At 38.1% G+C, this 27,286-nt stretch overlaps 1 long non-coding RNA gene across 1 annotated transcript in view; it reads right to left on the bottom strand.

Annotated features, from left to right (window-relative positions):
• Positions 1–537: 537 nt before the first annotated feature.
• LOC141985831 (uncharacterized) overlaps positions 538–27,286 on the bottom strand; it is a 73,898-nt gene continuing 47,149 nt past the window's right edge. Inside the window, exons 2-3 of the long non-coding RNA XR_012639030.1 lie at positions 16,132–16,302; positions 538–857 (exon numbers count right to left, since the gene is read on the bottom strand). This is a non-coding gene — a long non-coding RNA (uncharacterized LOC141985831). The remainder of the gene's footprint in view (positions 858–16,131; positions 16,303–27,286) is intronic.

Genomic DNA, 27,286 nt, shown 5'->3' with positions numbered 1-27,286 from the left:
ATACTCACTTTCCACAAATCAGCATTTTCCCCACATAAAACACTTTGTCAAAAAATTCCCAACCAGCTCTAATTACAAATGATCTAATGCACATTGTTTGATGGAAAAGGGCAACTATTCATAAAAGTCCTTTAGTGAACTATTAAGCTTTAGAATGATTTAGGGTTATATTGTAGACATGATGCATGGGGCGGTATCTAGTCAATTCCTTGTAACATATATTGGGCTGAGAACATAGTGCATTCCTTAATCTGAGAAAAGAATTAATTCATAGCTATAGTGGTAATAAAGAAGAGGGTTGAGATACAGACAAATTTAGCCTGCACAGACTATTCAGGTGATCAATTATCAGAACAGAGTGTTAGCAAAAGAAACATAGAGTATCCACCATTTCTTCACTGGAGATCTTTTAATAGGAATTATAGAATGGGAATAGGGCTCATTAAGAGGCTAAGAAGTAAAAGTCTCTGATGTTGTTTGCCTTAGATATTTCATTAAAGTAAGACTACTGCACTCTAAAAGTAACAGCCTCCCCAATCAATCATTTACAGAATATAAGTGGTACAATGTGACCCTGTTCAACAAGCTGCCATGTGTTCTGTAAATTGCTATATGTATGTATAGTCAGGCAAAATTTAAGAGGATAATCTGTGCCAAATTTTGCTTCAGGGCATTATTTTCTATTTATTAATTGGCTATTTGCTCTGATCTCCTCTAGGTTCTCGGCTTTCAGCTTCCTTCTGCCTGGTGTCCATGCTCCTTGCCAGTCTTCTCTTCCTTTCTCCCCACTTTCAATGTTCTTCTTCCTTTTCCCTGGTCCTTCCCGCTCTATTGCTCCTATTAACTCATCTTTTTCTCTTGAAAAAAAAAAAGAGAAACAAAAAACAAAGTAGATTTTAAAAACAAAAAACAAAGTAGAACTAAAATATCATATGCCAAATATAATTCTGCCAATATGTTGAATCTCTTTCTCCCACCGTTTTGTCTGACTTATCCATTTAAACCCAAGTTCACCTAATGAAGTCAATCAGACTGCTCCACATGCCTTTAACTAAGCATATTCTTAAGAAGGCGATTTTCAAAGTCTAATCAGCTTTCTTATCTTCAGAATCTCACACATGTTGAATCAGAGCAATAAACAGTAAATAATGAAGGGACTGCCTCTTATGTATTTGCACAGTGGCTAGCGCAAGGTCTCAATCCTCTTTCGAGCATTTGAGTGTTACTATAATACAAACAGAAAATAAATGAAATTAATAGTTACACTGCACTAAAGTCAGATTCACGTTAGATTTACACCAGTGTGAGAGCAGAATTTGGGCCATAATGGCTTATAAATTATACCACCTGTGTATTAAGATAAATATATTTGCTTTCAAACTAAATTCCCTCTTGCCTTTAAAACCGTGTTTATAATTAGTAGGGGCATAATACTTTAATATACAACAAAAGGCAATTTTCCATTTCCTTTTTCTGCTTATAATATTATTTTCCCTCCTCCTCCTCCTCATCTCTTCCACAATTTGCTTGGCAACATTCAGAAACTCAGCAAAGAAATCAATCCTCCTATGTCTTTTTATAATCCTTCCTGTTCATGTTCAGTGAAAGTTCCAGACTATGGTGTAGTATGATAAGCCATGCTCCATGTAGGCAAGCCGTAAGATGCTTACACAACACTTTTAACAGGAGTACATTTTTTCCCAGGAATAAGAACATCTCACAAATATTTATACAAGTAAAATCTTGCTTGCATGAGTGTTCACAAAATGAGAATTTAAAAGGATGCAATGAACAGTGCAATCAAAGACTGTGTAGAATTCAATAGAACTGGTCAAACAATGAAGAAAATTTTTCACAAAACATTTTCAAAATATTTCTCAGAACTTATAATCAAAATTTCAATTTTTTGAAAAATATTTACCACTCAATAAACTGATTGAAAACAGGTAACAATTTTTAAAGAACATTTTTGAAAATTGAAAAAAAAATTGGGTTGACATTTTGAAAATTTCAAAAATTTTGACCAGCTGTAGAATTCAGCATAATATTGTTTGATTCCCCCAGCTTTCCTCCCGCAACCCATTCCCTGTTATGTCATTGCCATTTATGTTCACAGCCCTACGGTATGTCTCCACTACAGGCACAGAGCTGCAACACTGCAGCTATGCCACTGTACAATCAGTGTAGACACTTCTTACATCACCTGAAGGAGTTTAACATCAGCATAGGTAATCCACCTCTCCAAGAGGCAGTATCTAGGTTGACGGACTTAGACTAGGGGTTCGGTTAACTTAATTACAGTGGTAAGGGTGCAAAATTTATCACAGCCCTGAGTGACATAGCTAAGTTGACCTATGTTTTAGGTGCAGATGGGGCCATTGTAAACTTTTGGTAAAAGAATTTTCTCCTTTACAGTCTTCCTCTATACTGCATTTTATTTCAACTCTCAGCTGAAAAAAAAAATCCTTTCTTGTCATCCCTGTGCTGCTATTTATTATTTAGCTCCGCAATTTATTATGTACAGTAACTGTTATGTATTTTGTGAAACAGCCTATACTAAAAAACTATATACAGTGAAATTATCTCATAACATGCTTCTATACGTCCACACAGGAGTAGCTTTCTAATGCGTAAATCAACATAAGGGTCATACAGTACCTCTTATATACAGAGCACTTTTGAACAGAACAAGCACAGCCATGTATGACGCCCTTGCCTCAGTGATGACAACAGGAATTTTGCCATTGACCAGCGTGGCCAGGATTTCACCCCCAAGATTTGTTACTGTTTTCTAGAACTGGTAAAAACTTGGAATTAATGTTTTGTGGGGACACGCTGACATTTCAAAATTTCCTTTTATCCTGAATCCAAACAAAATCTCCTGCTAAATGAAATTTCTGAACAATTTAATATAATATAGTCAAAATGAAGAAATTGATCTTCATCAAAATGAAAAGTTTTGATAATTGTCAAAATTTTTGAAAAAAAGTCAATATATTCCCATGAAACATTTGATTTAGCATTTCTGATGGAAAACTGTTCTGTCAGAACATTTTTGACCAGGTCTATCATTCTCTTTATATACTTTATAGGATTGCAAAATACTGTCAAGAGAAAAACAGAAGTAAAAGGAAGAGAAAACATGTTTGGCAAAGGAGTACTGTGATGCTTTGGGATTACACCCAGAGCAGTAAGGGGTTCTGTCACCCCCTGCCATGTAACTCTGGGTGCTTCTCTGATATGCAGCTTTTGCTCAGAGCCGTGACACCAGCCTCTAAATTGAATACAGAGCCTGTTAGTTTAGCTGAGGATCTAATCTTTCAGTTTAATACACAGCACTGAGATTGTTTTGTAATAAAACAAGAATAAGTTGATTAACAAAGAACAGATATTTATGTGATAAGAAGTAAGAATAAAAGTCTCAGATATGGTTACCAGTAAAACAAAGTGTAAGAGAAGGAAAGCTGCTGGAGCTGAATTGAGTGATCAAATATATTAGTTTCGCTGCCCAGTGCTTCTCCGGGGAAAAGAAGAACACCTGCATTGCACTTTTTTTAAATCAATGAGTGTCCTTGGCATTAAGTCCTACATGGAAAAGAGATTTATCAACACACTGAGGCCCACTGCATATTCTGAGTTATCAGTTTTCATGACTATTCCCATCTGCTTTATATCCTCGCCAGCACTATTAGTTCCATTCAGAATTAACTTTAAGGTATCAAAGACATACCAGGCAAGTTGCTCTGATATACAGTCCTGTATACAATAGGGGTCCAGATGTTTTTATGGAGTTCCTTTTTGTAACTTCTGACTTTCTAAAATAAACGCTTCAGCTCAACCAGAAGTTATGAGCTTGATGCAGGAATTGCTGGATGGAATTCTACATCTTGTTCTATAGAGGAGGGCAGTTTACCAGATAAAACAGTCCTTTCTGACCTTGCTGAAATCCTGGCCCCACTGGAATCAGGAGGTCTTTTGCATTAACTTCAACAGAGCCAGAATTTCACCCTATGAATCTTTTTTTTTTTTTTTTGGTTGTAAGCTTGAAATAAATGTTTACAAAATGGGACAAAACATGTCCTCCCAACCCCAGCCCCCCGCAGATGCAATGAGCCTGTATTTCATAATATACTATATGTTACCCTAAAAGAGTTGAAGATTCTATTTTTAAAAATCTATTTCATTTTTATTTTGATGACTGCCCCTATGAATTTCACACATCCATTTATTTTGTGTTTCCCCGTCTCTCCTGAATGTTCACTTACTTGTTTTTTCCACTTGCTATGTACTATCTTTCAGACTGTAAGCTTTCTGCAGAAAGGGCTGTCATGTTTTATATACTTCTACAATGTCTAGCACAATGATATCCTTACCTCATTAGCTCCTTGGCAATATTGCAATAAAGTTGTCTAATAAGTAAGTAAATAAATAAATAAATAATAATATAAGTATGGTATTTGATACCACAGAATTCCATTCATTAAGAAACTGCTCTGACAAAAAGGGGGAAGTCTCTATTAACTAGACAACCCCAATAATAGGGAAAAGCTTCAAGAAATATGGTATAAGCAGAAAATAAAAGTACATTTAATAAGATATAGATGTATAAAGGTTGGCCTTCTAAAGTACTTAAATCGTACTAGCTCTTTACTTGGACTGTGATTGAACTTTTATTGCATGAACTTTTATTTAAAATAATTAAAGTTGCACTGCATGGAACAAATGTATTCATGCAGAAATCTCTGAAAGTGAATGAAAAGAACCATTTTAGAGCCTCTACCGAGAATACACTTTAAAATTGCCTTTGCACTTTAATTCCACCTCAGTTGTGCTTAGAAATTTTTAAAAATTGCTTTTATCCATTCCAGTTATTCTTCACAAGGTCCCAGAGGTTAGTCAATGAAACTGGTTTTAAAGCTTATTAAATTCATTGCAGGAAAAGTATTCCCAGACCCACATCCCAGTTAAAGTCCATATTCTGCGTTCAGGTCACACCCACACAACCCAAATTAGGACAACAAGATTTCATGGGAAAAACTGAGGGCAGAATTCAGACCACACTTTGTTGCTTATCATAGAATAAACAGAGAGGTTACTTTTAAGAAGTTCATTCCATTTTGAAAGATTCTAGTAGTTGGAGAGAGATTCTCTATAACTTAAAATGGGAAATACTGGCCGAACTCATAATATCTCTAAGAAAAAGAATTGCCTTTGTTATTGCCACCACTATGAACAGATAAATTAGACAAGTTAACTCCAGACCCTTCAGGACATCTATAGGTACAGTGCCTTTCTTACAGCAATTTTCTAAGTTACCTGTGACTGCGCAATATTATCTAGGTTTCAGAGTAGCAGCTGTGTTAGTCTGTATCTGCAAAAAGAAAAGGAGGACTTGTGGCACCTTAGAGACTAACACATTTATTTGAGCATAAGCTTTCGTGAGCTACAGCTCACTTCATCGGATGCATTCAGTGGAAAATACAGTTCCACTGAATGCATCCGATGTAGTGAGCTGTAGCTCACGAAAGCTTACGCTCAAATAAATTTGTTAGTCTCTAAGGTGCCACAAGTCCTCCTTTTCATTTTGCAATATTATCTAGGAGTTCAATAGAGTATCTTAGCATAGCTAGGGGGAGATTCTTGTTTGTTTTTTTCCCCCTGCTAGTACACAGTAGACAACTATATATATTATATATATAATATATAACTATATTCCCTATTAAATGGTGCTGATTGCTTTGTAGTTTAGCCATCTGTGAGGAAACAAATGTTTAATTCCCTCCAGTGCAGTTTCTGGTCTGGTGAAAGCAATGCATTCAGTTTTCACACCACCTTTTTTGATTTGGATTTATAAATATAACCCAAAGTGGCCTGGTGGCTAGAGCACAGCACTGGGACTCAGAAGGAAAAAAACATGGGTTCTATTCCTGGCTCTGTCTCTGGCCTGGTGAATAACCTGGGGAAAGATACTTCTTGCATGTGCCTTAGTTTCCCCACTGGTGAAATGGAGCGAGTGATCTCTTTTGTAAAGCACTTTTAAGATCTATGGATCAAAAGGTTGTATAAGAGCTAGGTATTATTATTGATGTTATTACATGCTCCTTCATCAATTTCATCAGAAACAAAGCAACTCACCATTATGCAAAGTCATAGCGCCAAGGAAACATTTTGAAATAAGGGGATATGCAAATCTCCTTCTCTCATTTGAAGTGAGTGGCAAACCTTCTTGGACACCAGGCAGTGTAACTGTTAACAGGAGCTTGTAACAATTTATGTAGCTGCTGTAGAGGTAGTTTCTGGACACAGGCTTACAGAGGCAGAGATTTTGCAGAGTGGCAGATAAACTGAGTTAAAATACTAAAGTTGCTGACTTGTAGAGTTTGGTGAATAATTTACTGTGAACAACTTATTTGATGAATTAAGCCATTTGTCTGTTAACTGTAACAAACAAATTTGTAAAAATAATTATCTGTTGAACAGATTTGCAGTTAAGTGAGCAAGAGACGCTGTGGTTACTAATCAAATGTTTAATCAAGTATTTCTAAGTATTAGTAATACTAATATTACTAATTACTAATTACTTAAGTATTTCTAAGTATTACTAATCATTGGCTGCAGACAATGGATCGTGTGATGTGGTCTGGATGAAAGCTGGAGGCATGTAGGTAAGTATAGCGGTCAGTAGGTTTCCGGTACAGGGAGGTGTTTGCACCTTCTTGTCAACTGTTTTAAATGGGTCATCCTGATTATCACTACAAAAGGTTTTTTTTCCCCTGCTCATAATAGCCCACCTTAATTAATTGGTCTTGTTACAGTTGGTATGGCAACACCCATTTTTTCATGTTCTCTGTGTATATATATCTTCCTACTGTATTTTCCACTGCATGCATCCGATGAAGTGGGTTTTAGCCCACAGAAGTTATGCCCAAATAAATTTGTTAGTCTCTAAGGTGCCACAAGTACTCCTTGGGTTTTTTTTGCTGATACAGACTAACACGGCTACCACTCTGAAACTTGTTAGAAGACAGGATACTGGGCTACATAGAGCATTGGTCTGACCCAGTATGGCCATTCTTGTGTTCTTAGATGTATTTAGCTAGAGTGGTGTGAAAGACAATGAAATCTGAAAACCTAAGAAATTAAGAGCATATCATCCTTAGTTTTATCATCTGTGAAAAATGGTGCTAATAACGCTTAATATTAGAGCTTAGTGAATACTTGATTTTACAGTTTGATACCCAAACTGGAGATGGGGCGGGAGAGAGAGTTAGTTTCAAACGAAAACTGATTTTTTTGAGTTTTCCCACCAAAATGAACGGAAAGAAATTCAAAATGAAATGTCTATTTGAAAAAAATGTGTCAAAACAGGTTGTTTCAAAAATGTTAAACCAATCATTTCTGATTTTTAAGGCCAAAACTATTTGCTAAATTTGACCAGAATTCAAGAATTTCAGTCCCCCCAAAATGTATATTTTCAGGTGAATTTACTATTCACCAAAAAAAAAAAAATATTACCCAACTCTACTTATTACATCACCAAGCCATTGTGAGGGTTTGTTAGTATTTGGAAAGAACTATACAAGTTTTGCAGTAGATATTATTTGCAGCTGAGCAGTCACAGCATTGGAAATCTCACAAGTAAGTCTATTCTTGCAAGAGTTCCAGCTTAATTTCCAGACCAAAGAAGTTTGAACAGCAATGAATAAACAATGATAGCCTTCAGGCACTATTTTTAAGTGTGTGCTACTAAAAACAAAAGATGTCTTCCAGCCTTTCCCAAGACTTATGTTTATACACTCACTTTGGCAGATGGTGCATTTGGATATCTAATGCACCTTCTTAGAACTACATTGCCAAACTCCTTTAAGGATACTTTAAACAATACTGTACATTTAAAATAATCCCTTTATTAAGTCATTTTTAAAAAGTACATTACAGTATATCTTGGATGCTCACTGACTTTCAAAGAACAGCCACATCTCAGTTTGAACAGAAAGGAATAGATTCTGATAAATGTAGTCCTATTGAATGGCACCTTACTACATGAGTAGATCCATTGACTACAAAGGGACCAATTATGAAGTAAAACACTAATCAACAGGAATAAGGATATCAGAATCTGGCCCTTTATATAAGCAGTATGAACTTGGTCTTTTTTCATCATATATCTCGAACATTCCCGTGCATGACCACAGATCTCAGCAATGGCTCTTTAAAAATAATGAAGTACCATGTAAAAAGTTTGGTAGCTGATATTTCCTAACCCTAAGCGAAGCATCTCACATACAAATTGTCTGGCTATACCGTAAGAAGGACGGGAGACATACGATTTGGATTTAATCAGGCCACAACTTTATTATTAGATGTCTGGGACAGATAAAAGCATACAGTGCAGGTAAGCCCGTGTTTATTCCATAATTAGCCAGGGGGCTTTGAACAGCTCCCCTTCTTTTTCCAACCAGGTCTCTCCAGGAAATCATTTATCAGGACCTTACCATCCACCCCCCTCATAGGAAGAGTAAGGTGGGCTCCCTGTGGTACCAATCATAGGAGTCCCCAGCCACCCCTCGTTCCTTTATTGAACATCTCTTTTTAAGTCCCTTTCCAAGCAATTTATCCGGTCACTGTATACCTTTCCTATGGAGTACCTGCACAGGACATCCTCCCTATACTTAAATAATGAGTTGCGACATACAGCCTACTACTCTTCATGCCAAAAACGGCATTTGCTCCAATCCTTGAGAAAGAGACAAAGACCTACAAGATCTCTATCAAGCATTCTTAAAACTAAAAATACCCATTTGAGGAAGTGAGGAAACAGACTGACAGAGCGAGACGGGTATCCAGAAGTCACCTACTACAGGACAGGTCCAACAAGGAAAATAACAGAACGCCACTAGCCGTCACCTTCAGCCCCTAACTGAAACCTCTCCAATGCATCATAGACGATCTACAACCTATCCTGGAAAATGATCCCCCACTCTCACAGGTCTTGGGAGGCAGCTTACAGACAGCCCCCCAACCTGAATCAAATACTCACCAGCAACTACACACCACATCACAGAAACACTAACCCAGGAACCAATCCCTGTAACAAACCCTGTTGCCTTCTTTGTCCCTATATCTATTCTAGTAACACCATCATAGGACCCAACCACACCAGCCACACTATCAGAGGCTCATTCACCTGCACATCTACTAATGTGATATATGCCATCATGTGCCAGCAATGCCCCTCTGCCATGTAGACTGGCCAAACCAGACAGTCTCTACGTAAAAGGATAAATGGACACAAATCAGACATCAGGACTGGTAACATACAAAAGCCAGTAGGTGAACACTTTAAACTTCCTGGACAGATTTAATAGTAGTCATTCTACAAAAAAACACAAAAAAAAACAAAAAAACCAACCCTTCAGAAACAGTCTTCAAAGAGAAACTGCAGAACTACAATTAATTTGCAAATTTAACACCATCAATTTGGGCTTGAATAGGGACTGAGAGTGGCTGGCTCACTTCAAAAGCAATTTTCCCTCTCTTGGTATTGACACCTCCTCATCAGTTATTGGGAGTGGACCACATCCACCCTGACTAAATTGGCCTTGTCAGCACTGGTTTTCCACTTGTAAGGTAACTTCCTTCTCTTCATGTGCTGTCAGGGTTCCCTCCCAACTCTGAACTCTAGGGTACAGACGTGGGGACCCATACGAAAGGCCCCCTAAGCTTATTTCTACCAGCTTAGGTTAAAAACTCCCCAAGGCACAACTTTTTCATTGTACCTTGGATTAGGTAATGCTGCCACCACCAAGTGATTTAGACAAACTCAGGGAAAGGATCACTTAGAGTTCCTACACACCCTAATATCCCCGCAACCCCCCACGCCCCCTTTCCTGGGGAGGCTTGAGAATAAACAAGATGAGCACAGACCAAGCTTGGGTTTTTTTAGGACACTAAAAAAAAACCCAATCAGATTCTAAAGAAACGGAACTTTATTATAAAGAAAAATGGTAAAAGAAGCACTTCTGTAAAATTTGAATGGAAGATAATCTTACAGGGAAATCAGATTAAAAAACACAGAGGATTTCCCTCTGGGTCAAACTTTAAAGTTACAAAAAGAAAACCAGGAATACACCTTCCTCTCAGCACAGAGAAAATCACAAGCCAAAACAAAAATAAGCTAATGCATTCCCTTACTACTACTTACTGATTCTAATGGAGTTGGATTGCTTGCTTCCTTGATCTGTGTCCGGCAAGCACACAGAACAGACAGCCTAAAACTCCCTTCCCCCTCCCCAGATTTGAAAGTATCTTGTCCCCTTATTGGTCCTTTTGGTCAGGTGTCAGCCAGGTTACCTGAGCTTCTTAACCCTTTACAGATAAAAGGCTTTTGTGCCTCTGGCCCGGAGGGATTTTATAGTACTGTATACAGGAAGGTTGTTACCCTTCCCTTTATATTTATGGCATGCCAATATATATTTATGCCTGTATCTGTAATTTTCACGCCATGCATCTGAAGAAATGGGTTTTTACCTGCGAAAGCTTATGCTCAAATAAATCTGTTAGTCTTTAAGGTGCCACCAGACTCTTTGTTGTTTTTGTGGATATAGACTAACATGGCTACTCCTCTGATACCTATCTTTGGAATGTTTCCCATTTGTGATCAGATAATGACCAGGGGCACAACAATTGGTTAAGGAGAAAAATAAATTGGATAAGTTTTTTTGTTTTTTCTGGTAACTACCTTTGAATGTGATTTAGCACATTCCAGCACCATGTGGCCAGCCAGCTCTCCGAGAACCATGAACTACTTTTATAGGGGATGCAACTTGTGATCACGCTCCATGCCGTGTTCTGCCCATAATTATACGTGTGCAACCACACTAACTTTAACAAAACTGTGCTGAGACTTAGCAATGTTTTCACTTTGTCTGAGATGTAATGTTATGTTTTGTCCAGCTCTGGTTCAGACTATCAAATACAAGTTAATGGGGCTTATTCTCACCATAAAGTAAGCATGTCGGGTGGTCAGATTGGGAAGGTCACTAGCAAGAGGTCAGAACTATGCATGTGTTCCCTCCAGATCATGAAAGGAGTGAGCGAGCAAACAGGCAAATGCTGTCTCCTGGAGATACACTTGGTGCCTGAGAATAGCTCAGGCTTAGTCAGTCAGCCAAAACTTTCTGGAGCTACTGTGGCTGCCTAAGGTATTTATTTATAGAGCATCAATCCAAATAGTATATAAGCATTGACCTCATCTAAACCAACTGCTGGCAGACACTCCTTGTGAGAGACTAAGGACAGGAAATTCTGATTATTTGATGTTTGGGAGGGAGTGTCCTGCCTTCTTACTTGCTTTATTGCAAGCGATTCCCACCTCAAGTCACATCTCCAGGGCTACCAACTATTGCGGTTTGCTGCCCCTCTGTGTCTGGAGCTAAAGCTCCAGAATGCCAAGACACTGCCACTACTTAGTCCCCACCTGGGCTGCTTCTCATCGACTCCCAAGCAGAGCATAAGCAGACTTAACAATTGCTTAGGACCCCAAGCAGCAAAATGGGACCTATTCTCTTTTTAGTATGTGTTGGGTGTGTGTGAGGGGGAATACTCCTGCTTAGGGCCCACAATGGGCTAGCACTGCCTCTGCTCCCAAGTTTGCCTCTACAGCAAGTGAGCGTGTGCTAGGGTTAGTGTTGGGGTATAACTGAATGGCTACATTGGTGGGGTCCATAGAAGGCCTGGGACATACCTGTACTCTCCCTGCAGCACAGCATAATGCCTGTAGGAACTGGATTATTATAATTTTTAATGCAACAAAGTAAATAGATATCTTCTGAAAGATAGGAGCATGTGGGGGGAACAGGTGATTCAGAAGTCATCATGGAAAAATATACTTGGAAGCATATACTTTTTTTTCTTTTACCTTTAAGTATAATCAAGTATCAGAAGAGACCTGGCATCACAATAAAACAAGTGGGTCTTTGTTATGTTTTTAACATTACACTCCATAAATAATCATCCATTATTAGAAACTTTGTTATTTTTATTTTTTCTTAATAAACATTTTCCTATCAACAAGTAAACAGCTGTACATACAACTGTTGTGATTTACCAACTGCTAAATGGGCCCATGAATCAGACGACAGTTCTGGGTACACTACCATATAAAGAAATCTGCACACCATTATTTAAATCTTCTGTTGCAGTGGTGATACACTCCATATGTGGTGTGCAGGCTGCTTTGCACTGGGTGTTGGTAACACAAAGAGATAATTCACTGTGACATTCAGAAAGACACTTGCATGATCTCCATCACTAGCTTGGAGGATAACATTCATTGCCATTACTAATATGCTGTAAGTAAATAGCATGTTTAGTCTTGTTCTGAGGACAAGAGTTCCATACCGAATCAACTTAGATGAAACAAAAAACTTTGTACTGAATAATTAGCAAAGCTCCCAGAAACACTGAAATGACAAGTAAATGTCATTGTCTTGCCCAAAGTGTAAAACAGATGTGATCTTAAGATCAACTGAAGCAGTACAGGAGATGCATTTAATAGAGCTGAAGTGTATAGCTGATATGCTCATTGCAAAAATTAAAAAAAGAAAAGACCAAAAATATAACATATAGAGGAAGCCACTGTACAGAGCAAACAGGAAAATTAAAATCTATTAAAGTTAACTATTATATTAATTGGGCTCTTTGTTTAGTTCTAGCTATGTTTGTATAACCAAGCCTAATGCTGTGGTTCTCCTTAAAAATAAAATAAAAACAAGTGAAACTAATTTCTTCACAGGTATTTTCCCATTCAGTGTTTTTTGTTGTTGTTTTCTCCTTCTTCCTCCTCACTGCCCTTCTTCCTTTTCTTTTCTCTTTATCCCCCTTTTTGACTGTTTATTTGGCTATGGGAAAGTAAGTCAAACAAGAGACTTTGCACTTTCCTCTGAAGGCAGAGAGACCTCTGGTCATTCTAATCTCCTCTGCTGTGAGTTCCAAAACCTAATACTGAGTGCACAGAAAGCATTTTCTCCTGAGTTGATAGCTGCATAATTGCTCAGAAACACAGTAGTCTAGGAAAGTCATAATCATGAAAAAACACATTTTTATTTTAGGTCACTGCCATGGAGAACATGCAGATATTAAAACCCACAATATCAAACGACAAATTCATCACCATCATCAAATAGACTATCCCTAGTTCAACTAATTTCCTTCAAAACATAATCACAAATCCCCTAACTAACCCGATATCACTCCATAACCCACATTAAATACCAGTCTGAGTTCTTGTTCTTTTGTAGCTAATCCATGTAAATAATTTTATGAGTCTGCTACTGATGTCAAGATCTGAAAGCATGTGCCTCTACTGCTGGAGTTAACAGATATGGTCATTTAGCTCAAGCAATAAGAGCTCACCACATGCCGGGGGCTAACACACCAATGGACTATTTGTGTTAGTAGTAAACTACCTATTAGAGTAATTAGTCCAAAGTTCTCTAAATTTCTATGTAATCCAGTCATGAAAGGAAGACAAAGAGCCACACTGATATGGAACCGCCACCCACCTTATCCCCAGATGTCTGGGAAAAGAACTAAGCTTTGCACAAGATGAGTAAAAAGCATTAGTGACATTGCCATGGAAGTACTTACTCTTAAACTTGCAGTAGACAGTGACTGATCCCAGCACTGATCAGCAGTATGCAATTAGTCAATATTGTTTCAAGACACTAACCTGAATGATGATTATTACTGAACCACTTCTACCAAAGGTAGCAAAGGAGAGTGACTAGACAAGAAGGAACCAAGGAAATGTTAAGTTGTAGTTTGTGGGGGTACTGAGAAATTAATAATTGGGTATATTGGTTAACAGACAGAAGTTACTAAATCATACAAGTCATTTCTAATTTTTCCCAGACTTATTTTCACAATTCCCCGTTTATTGTAAAATCTCTATACACTGTCATTTGTATTGCCTTTTTGCACTCCTAACCCATATTTAATTGAAGCACTACACTCAGAATTCTTTTTACTGCAACACCCTTCATAAACTATTCCCCTGATTGCCTCTACTCTATTCCCTGTGGTGCCTTTTGTTGCTTTAGTGGGTTTCTCTGAAAAATACGCTAAAATTTCTGTCTACTTTTGCAGCCCCATTTCAGAGGAGCAGAGATAATAAGTGGAACAAACCATACCTGGATCAGTTAGGACTTTTTGACTTTTTCAATGGGAAAAAAATCAGGCAGACATTTTGGTACCATTTTTTTCTGGAGTGAGAATGTTCAGCTCCGCTAAAGATGAAAAGATACGCAAGGGCTTTGAAAGGTTCCTTGCATGCTATGTGGAAGTGCTGTACCACACTTCGAATAAATAGCTTGAACTTTTCTGTAAGACTCTTCAAACAGTATGGATCCCATTTTCAGGGCACAACAAATTTTCTACTCAAAGTAGACTGGGAAGAGTATGTATAGAAACCATGTGAACTGTGGGTGTTTCACCTGTATTACTGACGGATGTGTAACACGCAGATTTGTTATAAATCCTACCATACTCTGTAGACTGGTTTTACTTGATAGCTGACAGGAAATGAAAGCACACACAGAAGTGAGGCAGGACTTATATTGAATATATATTGAATACTTTTTATAGAGAGAAAACAGCAAGCCCATTGTATTCCTCTGGATACTTATGAGGGATTTTACACATTCTTTCCCATAAATAGTCAGTTGCCTGAAAATGAGATACCATTTCACTCGCACGTAGGATTTTACACATTCACATGAGAAAAAGTTGCCCAGCATTCATCACTCCAGACATACAGACTACTTATGTCTCATTTACCTAGCACCACAAGGGTGACAGCTACTTTACAGTCAAAAATAAAAGTAGTTCCCAGTCTCAAAAAAGCAATATTCTAAATTGATAATGATATTTATCACTGAACACTTATACAGGATGTTCAAAGTGTTTAAGAAACCCTTCCAGTAGATATGTAAAACCTAGAGGGGGGTTCCCAACAAAAATAGAGAGGCTTGGGCAGGATCTATAGCTTCACTGGACACCAGGGAATGGGCTGACCTGCTTCCTGTGAGCTTGTGGGGAAGGCTCAGATAGCTATTATGTGCCAAAATATTCCCATTGGACTCAGGGGACTGCCATTAGACATGGCAGTCTGGTGTGAAGAAAGAGTGAGGGTGGGGAAGAGCCAACCAGCACCTCATTAAAGATCCTGGGAAGGGTTAGAAGTCTGCAGGACCTCCAGTCAGAAGGACTGTTTAGAAGGACAGGGCCTCAACTTGGGGGGCTGGTTTTGCATAGTTTCTATTTGCAAAACACAGAAATGACCCCAACTGGACATAAATCACATAAGACCTGATCTCGACTCAGTGTTCTGGATCTCAATACCCACAAAAATTCAAGCTTATTCAGACCCCAACTTTCAAATTCAGGGGTAGATATTCAGAACGTGGTTCCGCTTTTGTTAAGTCTCAAGAAAAACAAATAAAGAGACAGCTATTTTCATATCAAATTTTCATATCATGGCATCTCACTTGGTCAAGATGAGAGCCTCACCTGGGAGGTCATGCTCCCAGTTTGAGAATTATTGTGTGATCTATTTTATACTATAGAGCGCAACTGCCCCGTGAAACTGGCAGACATCTTGTATTCTAATGATGTGTGTTAAATTCAGTACAAAACTTAAAAACTGCCTCAAACCCTGATCTGTGCTCTTGAATTAAAAGGTGATCAAAAGAAAAAAAAAGTGAGTTTTATTAGGACAGCAAGACCTATACCATATCCTTGGTTTCCCTTACTGTCCACAAACACTTTTCAGTTACTATATGGCTATTACATATCTAAAGACTTCTTCCTTTTCCACTATTATCCATTTACAGCTTATGTAAAAAAATTCTCCACTATTTTTTGCCCCATATGTTGTCAACTATACATCTCTCTCCACTTATACATACACACAAGTGTGCCCATATATTCAGTTTGCTTTGTTATTTCCTTAACAAGCACTCTACATTGATATCTAATCTGCTGCCTCTCATCAGCTTTGTCAATCTCAACAACTAGCATTTGCATTTTCTAAAACACAATCATTTGTGTGCAGAATGGAAGATTTCTTACCAGTTATCTCCATTCTGCTAGTAGAATCTCCCACACTTCTGAGACATCCAGCCTCGACCTCTCCACGCTGCAGCTCGCCTAGGCAGTCCGAAGTTCTAGCATTACATGTGCTGGCTGCCCCTCCTTGCTCCTGCTTGCAGCCAGCTTGCATTCCAAATCTGCATAGAATTCCTAGAAAGACATTAGTAACTTCAATGGGAACACAACAACTATGTGTAATTGACATATGGCCTGCATCATAATGATCCAACACAAATCAAATATCTGACTGTTGGGCAAAATGTGCCCAAGGTGGGTAGAATTGTGGGAGATGTTGTTAGAAGAAAGGAGATCATTGGTAAGAAATCTTCCGTAGCCTCTGTGAATTGGAGTGTGTAGGGGAGCCACGCAGATATCTCAAAATTGTGGAAAATGCTGGGGGGGTGAAGAAAGACCAACGTCACAGTGGATAAGCTAGCACACTGTATTACTCTATTATGGATCATCAACTTTATAAGTGATAGTAGATAGCTCTTAAATCTAGCAGACAAGAGGATAACAAGATACAATGGCTTGAAGTTGAAATCAGCTCAATAAAAACTGGAAGATGAAAATTTGCCAAGAGGATAATTACCACTGAATGAGATTACCAAGTGATGCAATATTTTTTTTATCGCTTGTACTCTTTAATCAAGACTGGGATGAAATCCTGGCCCTATTGACTTCAATGGGGCCAGGATTTCACTTCAGATTTTTTTGTTTTGTTTTGTTTTGTTTTTAAGATATGTTTAGTTCAACCACAAGTTATTTGGCTAGAAATAAGAATCACTGGGCAAAATTGTATGGCTTGTATTATGTGGACTTGAGATTAGAAGATCACAAGGGTATCTTATTGGCTTTAAAAGCAATGAATTCAAGTTAAACAGTATACCCAAAATGTCAGATAGCATAATAATGCCAAGTTAGAGAGACACAGTGGGTGAGATAATTTATTGGATCAACTTCTGTTGGTGAAAGAGACAAGCTTCTGAGCTTACAAAGATAAAAGATATTACTCACTCACTTTGTCTCTCTAATATCCTGGGACCAACACAGCCGCAACAATACTACAAACAATAATGCCACATCATTTAAAACTTTGATCGATCTGCTTTTACCAAGAGTTTTGTGTGGTATCTATTCAAGCAATATTTAATGTTGAGCAAAGTTACAGAAACATAAATGTATTGATGTCTGTAAATTACTTTTCTTTGCCCAGACAAAGTGATGTGTATTGGAGGTCACCAAGATGATCAGAAGCTACCTGCTTGAATAAAATGCTAAATCTTTGAATCGGGAGGGGGTGAATTAGCATCTCTGACAACCATTTTCCCCAGGATAGGAGGAAGCAAAGATTTACAAACATCTATTGTGCATATCTTGCTTCAAAGGACAACTCAGGGAAAAGTTGGGACACAGAAATGGGAGTCTCTGGCATAAAAACAAACTCTAGAAAACCCCTAAATATCAAAGGGCCATGAGACCTGAAAGACACATTGCAGATGAGGGTGGGGAGAGAGAGAGAACTTAGATGCAGATGGGAGAAGGTAACTCTGAATGTCATGGCAATATGAGAGACAAAGTCAGTGAGGCATTATCTTTTATTGGACCAACTTCTGTTGGTGAGAGAGACAAGCTTCTGATCTTACACAGAGCTTTTCTTAAAGTCAAGAATGGATTGATTTCAGCAATGAAATATTTTCTGGTTTCAGAGTAGCAGCTGTGTTAGTCTGTATTTGCAAAAAGAAAAGGAGTACTTGTGGCACCTTATTAGAGACTAACCAATTTATTTGAGCATAAGCTTTCGTGAGCTACAGCTCACTTCATCACTTTATGCATCCGATGAAGTGAGCTGTAGCTCACGAAAGCTTATGCTCAAATAAATTGGTTAGTCTCTAAGGTGCCACAAGTACTCCTTTTCTTTTTGCGAAATATTTTCTGTTCTTCGTTTCTATAATTAAGTTTAGAGTGCTTTATTCAGTTTAACTCATGAGAAGTTTCAATATAGGTAAATTCTGCAAATCAAGTCTCTGGTTCTAACACCATTTTTTCTCATTATTTGTATTTATCTTGTTTTTAAAACAAATATTTGATTTGCAGAATAATTTTAGGCAGACTGCCCCAAATACAGCAAGTCTCCTCATCACCAAGCGGAGCTAGTGAAGGATAACAAGGGTCTGGAGCATTAATCACCACTCAAGATCTCACTCTTGGACAAAGGTCTGTCATAAAGAGCTAGGAGCAGGCATAGGATCTGAGAAGGAGGGGAGAACCTCAAGGATCAAGAAGGAGGAGGACATGTTGGAACGCGTAAATTACAGTTAAGTTCCAAACAGGGAAGCAGAACGGGTTGCAGCAATTTCCGTCAGATAGTTTTGCATCTTCTCGAAGGGAAATATGCCACAGCTACATAGCCATGACTTCTCTTAAGAAAAACATATCAATATAAATTTTCCATGCATTTGCATCTCTAAGCACAAATTGTATTTTCTCCTATACGTGGTATTCCAAAATAGTTAAATAAAAGGAAGAAAACTGTACTTTATTTGGATTATACTTTGGTTATTTGTTAAATGAAATATATTATCCATATTGCATTACAGATAAAGGGAAAAAAAAGAAAAAAAAACAGTTTATGGACACAAAGTCTTCCAGTCTATTAGTGTGTGATACAAATCCACATGACATTTCTAGTGCTAGATTTTGCATTTGGATCTCTAAGTTAAAGCTACGTAAAATCCCATTTTTAATGATTTCACATACGTGAAAACTCATCTATTATATTTATTACAATATGTATCTAGAATAATTTACATTTGAGATATATGAAATGCTGATGGAAACAAAACTAGAGTTAAGTTATTCATAGCTGGTAATTTCTAAAGAATCATTATTAGATAATCATTTTCCACAGTTTAGATCTTAGTTGACTTTGCTGAGATGTTACTTAGTTTTACATTAAACTAAACCACTAAACCAATATAAGTCCCCACACAGAAGTTGGCACAATTTTAACTGTTTTAACTGTGTACGTCTGTGCATACACCAGTCCTGATATTGTATCTGTGGCTAAATGTAGGCACTGTTCTAATACCACAGTGTTACCTGCAATAATAACTATTACCTCAAAACTTTCTCCAGCATTGACATTTTAATGGTGTTACCATTGCCCACATAGTACAGTGATAGATATCTTATAAATTAATTAAATAATAAATCATCATCATACTGAATTGTGCCGGATCATATCATGCTTTTTTAAGCAAACAAATATCCAATTAGGGATTTAGTTAAGGCCGCTAAAGTCCATTTTCCAAAATAAACAAACAAAACATGCTAATCAGATAGAGACTGACAAAAACATGTTTAAAAGATGAGTCCTTTAACCACAGGGGGAAAAAAATTAATTACTGTACATTCTCTTTCTTACTCTGTGCTCAGAGTGCCACTAATTAAACAATTCATTGCGTGGCACTTTTAATATTTGGTTTTATTAGTTTATAAACAGCATTAAGGCAGCTCACATTCTTGTTTTTTGAGATGAGAAGGAGGCCGTCCAAGAGATCATGAAATAACAACACTTGATATTTCAGCTTCCAAGCCAGGGGCAGTCACAATTAGTGCTAGGCATGCTCTGCATCTAACTTCAGACACAAAACAATTCAAATGTATTGTGGAAAAGATCTAAAAACACAAAATAGATTTTATCAGAAAATCCCTGGCAAGAAAATCTTGTCTATCTCCCCCAAAAGGAGAATGGAAGAAATCTAGTCTAAAAAAAAAACAAAAAAAACAAACTCTACAACCCACCCCAATAAAACGAACAAACAAAAACACAGACCATCAAAAACAATGAAAGGAAAAACAATCAGTGACTTTTTGTTAAAACGTTCACGACATATTGTGGCAAAAAATCACTGAGGGTCCAATCAACAACATAGTTCAGTTCATTTTTAACTTTGATGGGAACTTCAATGGAAGTTAACTTCAATGGAAATTATGCATGTGCTTAAGTATTTTGTTGAATTGGGGTCTGAGTAAAAATATCAAAGAGAAGCACATCATCCTTTATTTTGACTGACCCAAATTACCATAATAAGAATTACATTTAAATAAGTCTATACGAGTCTGGATGTTTCATAGGAACCTGAGTGCACTTATGCACATAACCATGTTTGTGTGACTAGGAGGTACAATGCTATTCTGAAGATACCAGTTCAGCGGTACTCCTCATGAAAAGCCCAGTTCTGTAATCCTTATTCAGGTCTAATTTGCACTGATAAAGTTAGTAGATATTTCTACCCCTACTGAAGTCAATGGGAGTTTTGCCAAAGTAAGGACTCGATCTTCTGTCACCATCAGATTTGTATGGCATCCTCAGAGGTTAGTTATATTCCTCCGGGTATGTGAAATATTTTCTTACCAAAACAATATTTCCTCTTGTGGATGCCATAGGCTTACATGACCAACCTTTATAAATCATATCCCACATTTTGACTAGAAGGATAATACAGAAACAAGGCACTGAACATTTAAAATCAAGTTTGGAGGAATTCCATGGAGCATTGTTAACTGAAGTAGGACTGGGGCCTAAGGTAAGGAGTATACTATATTTCATAAAGGGCTGATACATCACACTACCACCCAGTAGGAAAAGAGAGCTCTGTAAGAGGTGTCTTTAGGGCACAATTTCTTCCTGGTTAACCTCTTGGGATTGTGCAGCATACATCCCCATACTCAGGGATGTGCCTTAAGATCAGTGGTGCATGTAAGCCAGTACAGTTAGGTATGCCATACCATTAAGACATTTATTGCCGGTACGCTGTACCGGAAAGACACTTTTCAAGAATGAATTGCAGAGCCCTGGGCAGATACAAATTTATACCCGTGGATACGGATATCCGTGGATAGAAATCAGTATCTACAGAACCACAGGTTTCTCCTGGGAACCGCAGCGGTGAAAGAAGCAGAATGTGGGGGCGCCACACCCAGGAGCCAGCGCCCCATACCGGCAGCTCCTCTGGCGCAGCTGTACTGCCCCCAGCCCTGTCCTCCGGCGGGGCTCTACAGTCCCCAGACAGGAGACGCAGCTGGGTGGAAGGGCTGGCGGCGGAACAGCTGTGCTGGAGGAGCTGCCGGCATGGGGCACTGGCTCCTGGGAGTGGTGCTCCCACGTTCTGCTCCTTTTGCCGCTGTGGTACCTGAGAGAGCCCTGCAGTTCAACGGATATCAATTTCTATCTGCGGATAGCCGCATCCACAGGTATAAATTTGTATCCGCGCAGGGCTCTAGTCACGGAACATTTTTTGAGAGGGGGAGACGGGGTCAAGGCCTCAGTACCGTCCCAGTAAGCGTTAAAGTAAGTACCGTCCCAGTAAGTTGCACCACTGCTACAGACACTATCTAGACCTGAGGAAGCAGGCAAGAAAATATTTTGCTTACTTCCCAATTATAGCAGGAATACCATAGCGTAGAAATATATAAACTATGTAATATTGTTGTATGTAAATAGGATTTAAATATTTGCATAGTGATCTACTTTGAAACTTCTGCCCCACAAACTTTTTGTCTTGTTCTGACCGTTAAGAATATTTACCTTTCTTGAAACACAAATTCTATATATTTTCTTTAGATCATTAGATCATATTTTACAGTTTGATTGTACCCTGTTTAAAATTCTGATTTCCATACTAACTAAAGAGTACAATTATATTTGAAATATATATGTTTCTGTAGATTTCAGCAGTTTTTTTGCTTTTCTCAGAATGAAAACAAAACCATACTGTGCCATGAATGGCAAATGTTAAACCGGTTAGGCAAGAGTAGGATACCAGAAAATATAATCAAGCATCAGGGCTAAAATATCAGATAAGAGATTTTATTATTTATTATTAAATAAATTATATCACCAGAAAATCTAGATTTAGTTGTCAATCCTGCAGGATGCTGAGCAACTCCTGGATGTGCTGAGCACATTCAACTACAAACTGAGGGCTTCTGCTTAGGGTGTGTGGCACTCTGCAAATCAAGACCTTAGAGAGTCTATTTTTAAACATCAGGCATAATTTGAGACATAGGCTCCAGTGCTACAAACACAGAAGCCTTTGCTTAACTACAAGAAACTACAGATGTGTCCCTACTCTGCTTAAAGTTACTGTTCCTACTCTGCTTGTCTAAGTGTTATCAGGATTAGGGCCTGCAGTGCTAGGAATGTATGGGAAATTAAAATTAAAACTTTCCTTATATTAATATTAAAACTTTTCCTAAGAGCTAATTTTGTGGGTAGAATTATGTGTGTTGCAAAATGTATCTGTAGGTTTCCTAGGCATGAGATGTAAACAACAGGTGCTAAGAATAGAATTTGGGTCATGAAAGTAGAGGACAGAATTCAGGTGTTTATACATTCTGTTTAAGGCTCAGCCATCTACTTCCCATATCTCTAGTCCTCTTGGCCTTATTTGTTAAAAAGAGTGCCATTTGCATGAAGCGGGGCAAATTGTTCCCTACAGACATAGGTTTTCTCTTCTACGCTTGGACCAGGTTAACAGTTCCTTCAGGCCAAGCATTTTGTTAAATTTCCATAAAAATCTAAAAGAATACTGATAAGAAAGTATGTCATAGTGTTTCACATCTTGTTCTTAAACAAATACAGACTTGTCCACAGTGGATGTAGAGACTCCAGTTACAATAAAAATGTGGTAGTGGTATTATAGCTTAAATTCAAAGCGCAATTCAGACTGAGAATGGCCTAGAAGAGGCCCGATAGTTATCAATGAAATCTATCTCTAATATATAACCTGGATTTCAGAGAGAAATTAATGTCATAGGAAGCTAATGGCCCTGTTCTATGTACAAATATTGTATATTATCCTTTCCTGGTGAATATGCAGCTTGCCACTAGTTATGAATGGCAGCACTTACTGTTCAAATTAGTTTTTACTGTTTGCTAAAGAGCACCTTTGAAAAGAGTTGTCAACTGAGGTATTAAAATACCTTGTAAATAGGAATTTTAATATAAATTCTACAGTGCAGTATGGTTACCAGAATCTGAAAAACCCAAGGGAATGTTAGCAGAGGATGGGAAAAAATGAGATATTGCATGGCAGAGTACAGGAAGACTTCATAATTCAGGGATTGTTAAATTATAGAGTGTTTCACCTCCAGGACACTGTTTCAAATCCAGCCCAGGTTGGTAACAAGCGATAGTTACTTCCATCTGTTGGCTGTTCTTAATTGTGGCCTAAATGAAAGAAGACTGTTCATTTTGGTCAAATTCCTAGTGGACAAGTATCCACATCCCTAAAACTAACACTCTCACAGCTGTCGCTGATTCACAACCTTTCCAGCACTCTTAGTGAAGAGCCCTGGAAGCTGACCTACCCTCTCTCTCTTTTGGGTCAGGGTGAAGGCCATTGACACTGTAAATTTGCACATCCATGGAGGGAGATATCACAATCTAGTTTATAGATTCAAAAGCCAGAAGGAACCACTGTGATAATCTATTCTAACATCCTGTAAAACACAGGCCACAGAACTTCCCCAAAATAATTCCTGGAGCATATCTTTTAGAAAAACATCCAATCTCAGTTTAAAAATTTTCAGTGAGAGAAAATCCACCACAACCCTTGGTAAATTGTCCTAATGGTTAATTACTTTCACCATTAAAATGTTATGCCTTATTTCCAGTCTAATTTTGTCTAGCTTCAACTTCCAGCCATTGGATCATGGTATACCTTTCTCTTATAGAGTGAATAGTCCATGATTAAATATTTGTTCCCCATGTAAGTACTTACAGACTGTAACCAAGTCACTTCTTAACTTCCTCTTTGTTATGATAAATACAGTGAGCTCCTTGAGTCTATCACTATCAGGTATATTTTCAAATCCTTTGATCATTCTTGTGGCTCTTCTCAGAACCCTCTCTAATTTATCAACATCCTTGTTGAACTGTAGAAACCAGAATTAAACAATATTCCAGCAGCGATCACACCAGTGCAAAATATAGATGTAAAATAACCGTTCCACTCCTACTCCTGATTCATCTGTTTATGCATTCCAGGATCACATTAGCTTTTTTGGCACAGGGTCACACTGGGAACTCATGTTCCACTGATTATCCACAATGCCCCCGCAAATCTTTTTCAGTCACTGCTTCCCCATCCTACAAGATTTATAAGACGCATACATTTAGTTTACCCATCTGCAAAAGCATATTGTTTGCTTGCACCCAGTTTACCAAGTGACCCAGATCGCTTTGAATCAGTGACCTGTTCTCTTCATTATTTATCACTCATTTTTTGTGTCACCTCCAAACTTTATCAGTGATGATTTTATGTTTTCTGCCAAGTCATTTATAAAAATGTTAAATAATGCAAGGCCAAGAACCAATCCCTGTAGGAACCTACTGGAAATATACCCGCTTGTGGATGATTTCCTGTTTACAGTTACATTTTGAAACCTATCAGTTAGCCAGTTTTTAATCTATGTAATGTGTGCCATGTTAATTTAATACTGTTCTAATTTTGTAACCAAAATGTCATGAGGTACCACGCCAAATGCCTTACAGAAGTCTAAGCATATTATATCAACACAGTTACCTTTATCAACCAAACTTATAGTCTCATTAAAAAAATAAAGTTAGTCTGACATGATCTATTTTTCATAAATCCACATTGATTGTGGCATTAATTACATTATCCTCCTTTAATTCTTATTAATCAAGTCCCGTATCAGCCACTCCTTTATCTTCCCAGGCTCAATAACAGGCCAACAGGCCTATAATTACGTGGGTAATCCCATGTTAATAATTGGCACAACATTAGCTTTCTTCAAGTCTTCTGGAACCTTCCCAGTGCTCGACACTGTACTGAAAATCAACGTTAATGGTGCAAGGAGCTCCTCACCACCTCTTTTAAAACTCTTGGATGCAAGTTATCTGAACCAGCTGACTTTAAAATGGGTAACTTAAGTAGCTTCTGTTTGACATCCTCCTGAGATAGCAGTGGAATGGAAAGACTATCATCATATGATGAGACCACATCATATGTTGTTCCACCTAATACAAACCAGAAATATTTACTGAACATTTCTGCTTTTTCTGCATTAATATTGATAATTCTATCATTTCCATCTGGTAATGGACCAATGCCAACGTCAGGAGTTTTTTAAAACTTTCTTACTGTCCTCAACTCTGCTGGCCACAGAGTTCTCATTGTGTTCCTTTTTTACCTTTATTTACTGGGATTGCCTTTTTTTTTCTTTTTCTTTTTCTTTTTTTTTTTTTTATAAAGGGCAGTCTTTTGGAAATCAGGATTTTTCAATTTTTGTCTCCATAGAACTTGCTGGTAGGAAGTCTGGCCAGTGATCTCTCTATATTAAATGTTGACAGCAAGTGATGCCACTTCTTCATTTGGTGGATCTACTTGCCAGCTGACTGCTTCCTTATTGAATTACCTATGAAACTCTCTATTTTAGATATAATAGTATTGTGACTTTCAGCAGTGAATCTCAGAAAATTCAATCCCCTAGCACAGCACAAAGCTGGGGGAAATCAAAAAGATACTTATCACATTTGACAATTAAAATACAGGATAAAATGCTGAACATTGTCCTTCTCCCTCTGAGCCCTAACTGCAATCAGTGGAACCACTGAGGTTCTGTGCCACAGAAAAGAAGTACTCCCCTGTGTCAAACTCTGCTCTATGGTACCCTTGCACTGATGCAACAAGAGGCGAGTGGCCTAGTGATACACCACTATGCAGATCTACAGGCCTAAAACATTCAAAAACACCCTGAGCTGTGCTGGGACACCAAAGGCCACTATCCAAGGTGTGTAAGGAGTACAGCTGACTGGAAAACTTGGGAGTGCCCGGGAACCACAAACATTTTCAGATTTTTTTTCTTTTTTTGTCTAAATTCAGAATGTTAACAAAAAACAATTATAATTCCAAAATGTGAAAAATTCCACCCACCCCTATGAACAACAGAAAGGAGTCCCAGGTACCCCCATGGTTTGGGGGTAGAAATCCCTACCTGTAAGAAACCATGGGTCCAGAACAGGGAATGCAGGGTATGAGGCAGGCGACACTTCCTCATTGGCACCAAAGCTCCAGGAAGAGCTGTCACTGAGGCTAAGCCCTCCAGGAAGTTCAGCCTTAAGGGGCATTAGCAATAGCCACCCACGATTCCCTGATCAGCTGGCACTCTCCATATAAACCAGGAAGTCATTTCTGGGAGCTGTCTGAGCAAAGCAGACCATCAATGTGCTTCTGACTCAGACCCTGCTCACTGCTTCTGGCTGTTACAAGCTTGGATCCCAGACTGTCAGCCTCAGCCCTACTCCTGACCCTGATCTGTTTTTACTATTTTTGGCTTTGGACCATTGTTGACCCCCGGTGCAAGACACTGGCCTAGCCTGAAACCAATTCTTGGGACACTAACTCTGTGATTTTGACCTGGCCTGGCACTGGACTGATCTTCAACTCTACACCCCTATACTGAGCAACTAACCACAGGCTGCCCACCAAAAATTCTTAGTTCATATTTCACAAGACATGTTTACTCAGGCTTTACACAGGGAAAAGGGCAATATTTATCCCAAAGACAATGTACAACGAATGCCAGTAACTCAAAGGAGGGAACTGTATACAATTATTACCAACAGAACACTATTTATATTCTGGAAAAAAAACATTACAATATGGATCTATAAATACTGAGTGCTCCTTATCTAACCCTCTACAATAAATATATATTAGAGAAATTCAAACAGTCTTGCTGATAACCTTAAATAGCTTCCTTCTGGTCTTAGATGGCATGGATCTAGTCCCATTAATCACCTGTCTTTCCATCAAATAGTGTTGGGGAAAAGCTGTGCACCAGTTCCTATCAAAAGTCTGATTTACTTTTGTATTGTAAATTGAGGCTTCACATACACGTCTGGTACATGGATCATGACAAGTCTTCCATGTGTTTAAACCTTTATACCTTGTAAAAGTGAGAAACATCTCTTTCTCTGTGTATGTAAGCACAAGCAACGTTTGATTTATAGTGCAGGTCTTATGTGAAAATCCAGTTGGTAGAAAATGTTTCATGTACCTTAATCCACTCTAAAAAAAAAAGTTTTACTTTATTTGTT

This window comes from Natator depressus, chromosome 4, assembly GCF_965152275.1.
Source record: "Natator depressus isolate rNatDep1 chromosome 4, rNatDep2.hap1, whole genome shotgun sequence".
In the NCBI taxonomy this organism is placed as follows: domain Eukaryota; kingdom Metazoa; phylum Chordata; order Testudines; family Cheloniidae; genus Natator; species Natator depressus.
Note: the sequence above shows the minus strand (reverse complement) of the source record. Positions and strands in the feature narration are given on the sequence as shown.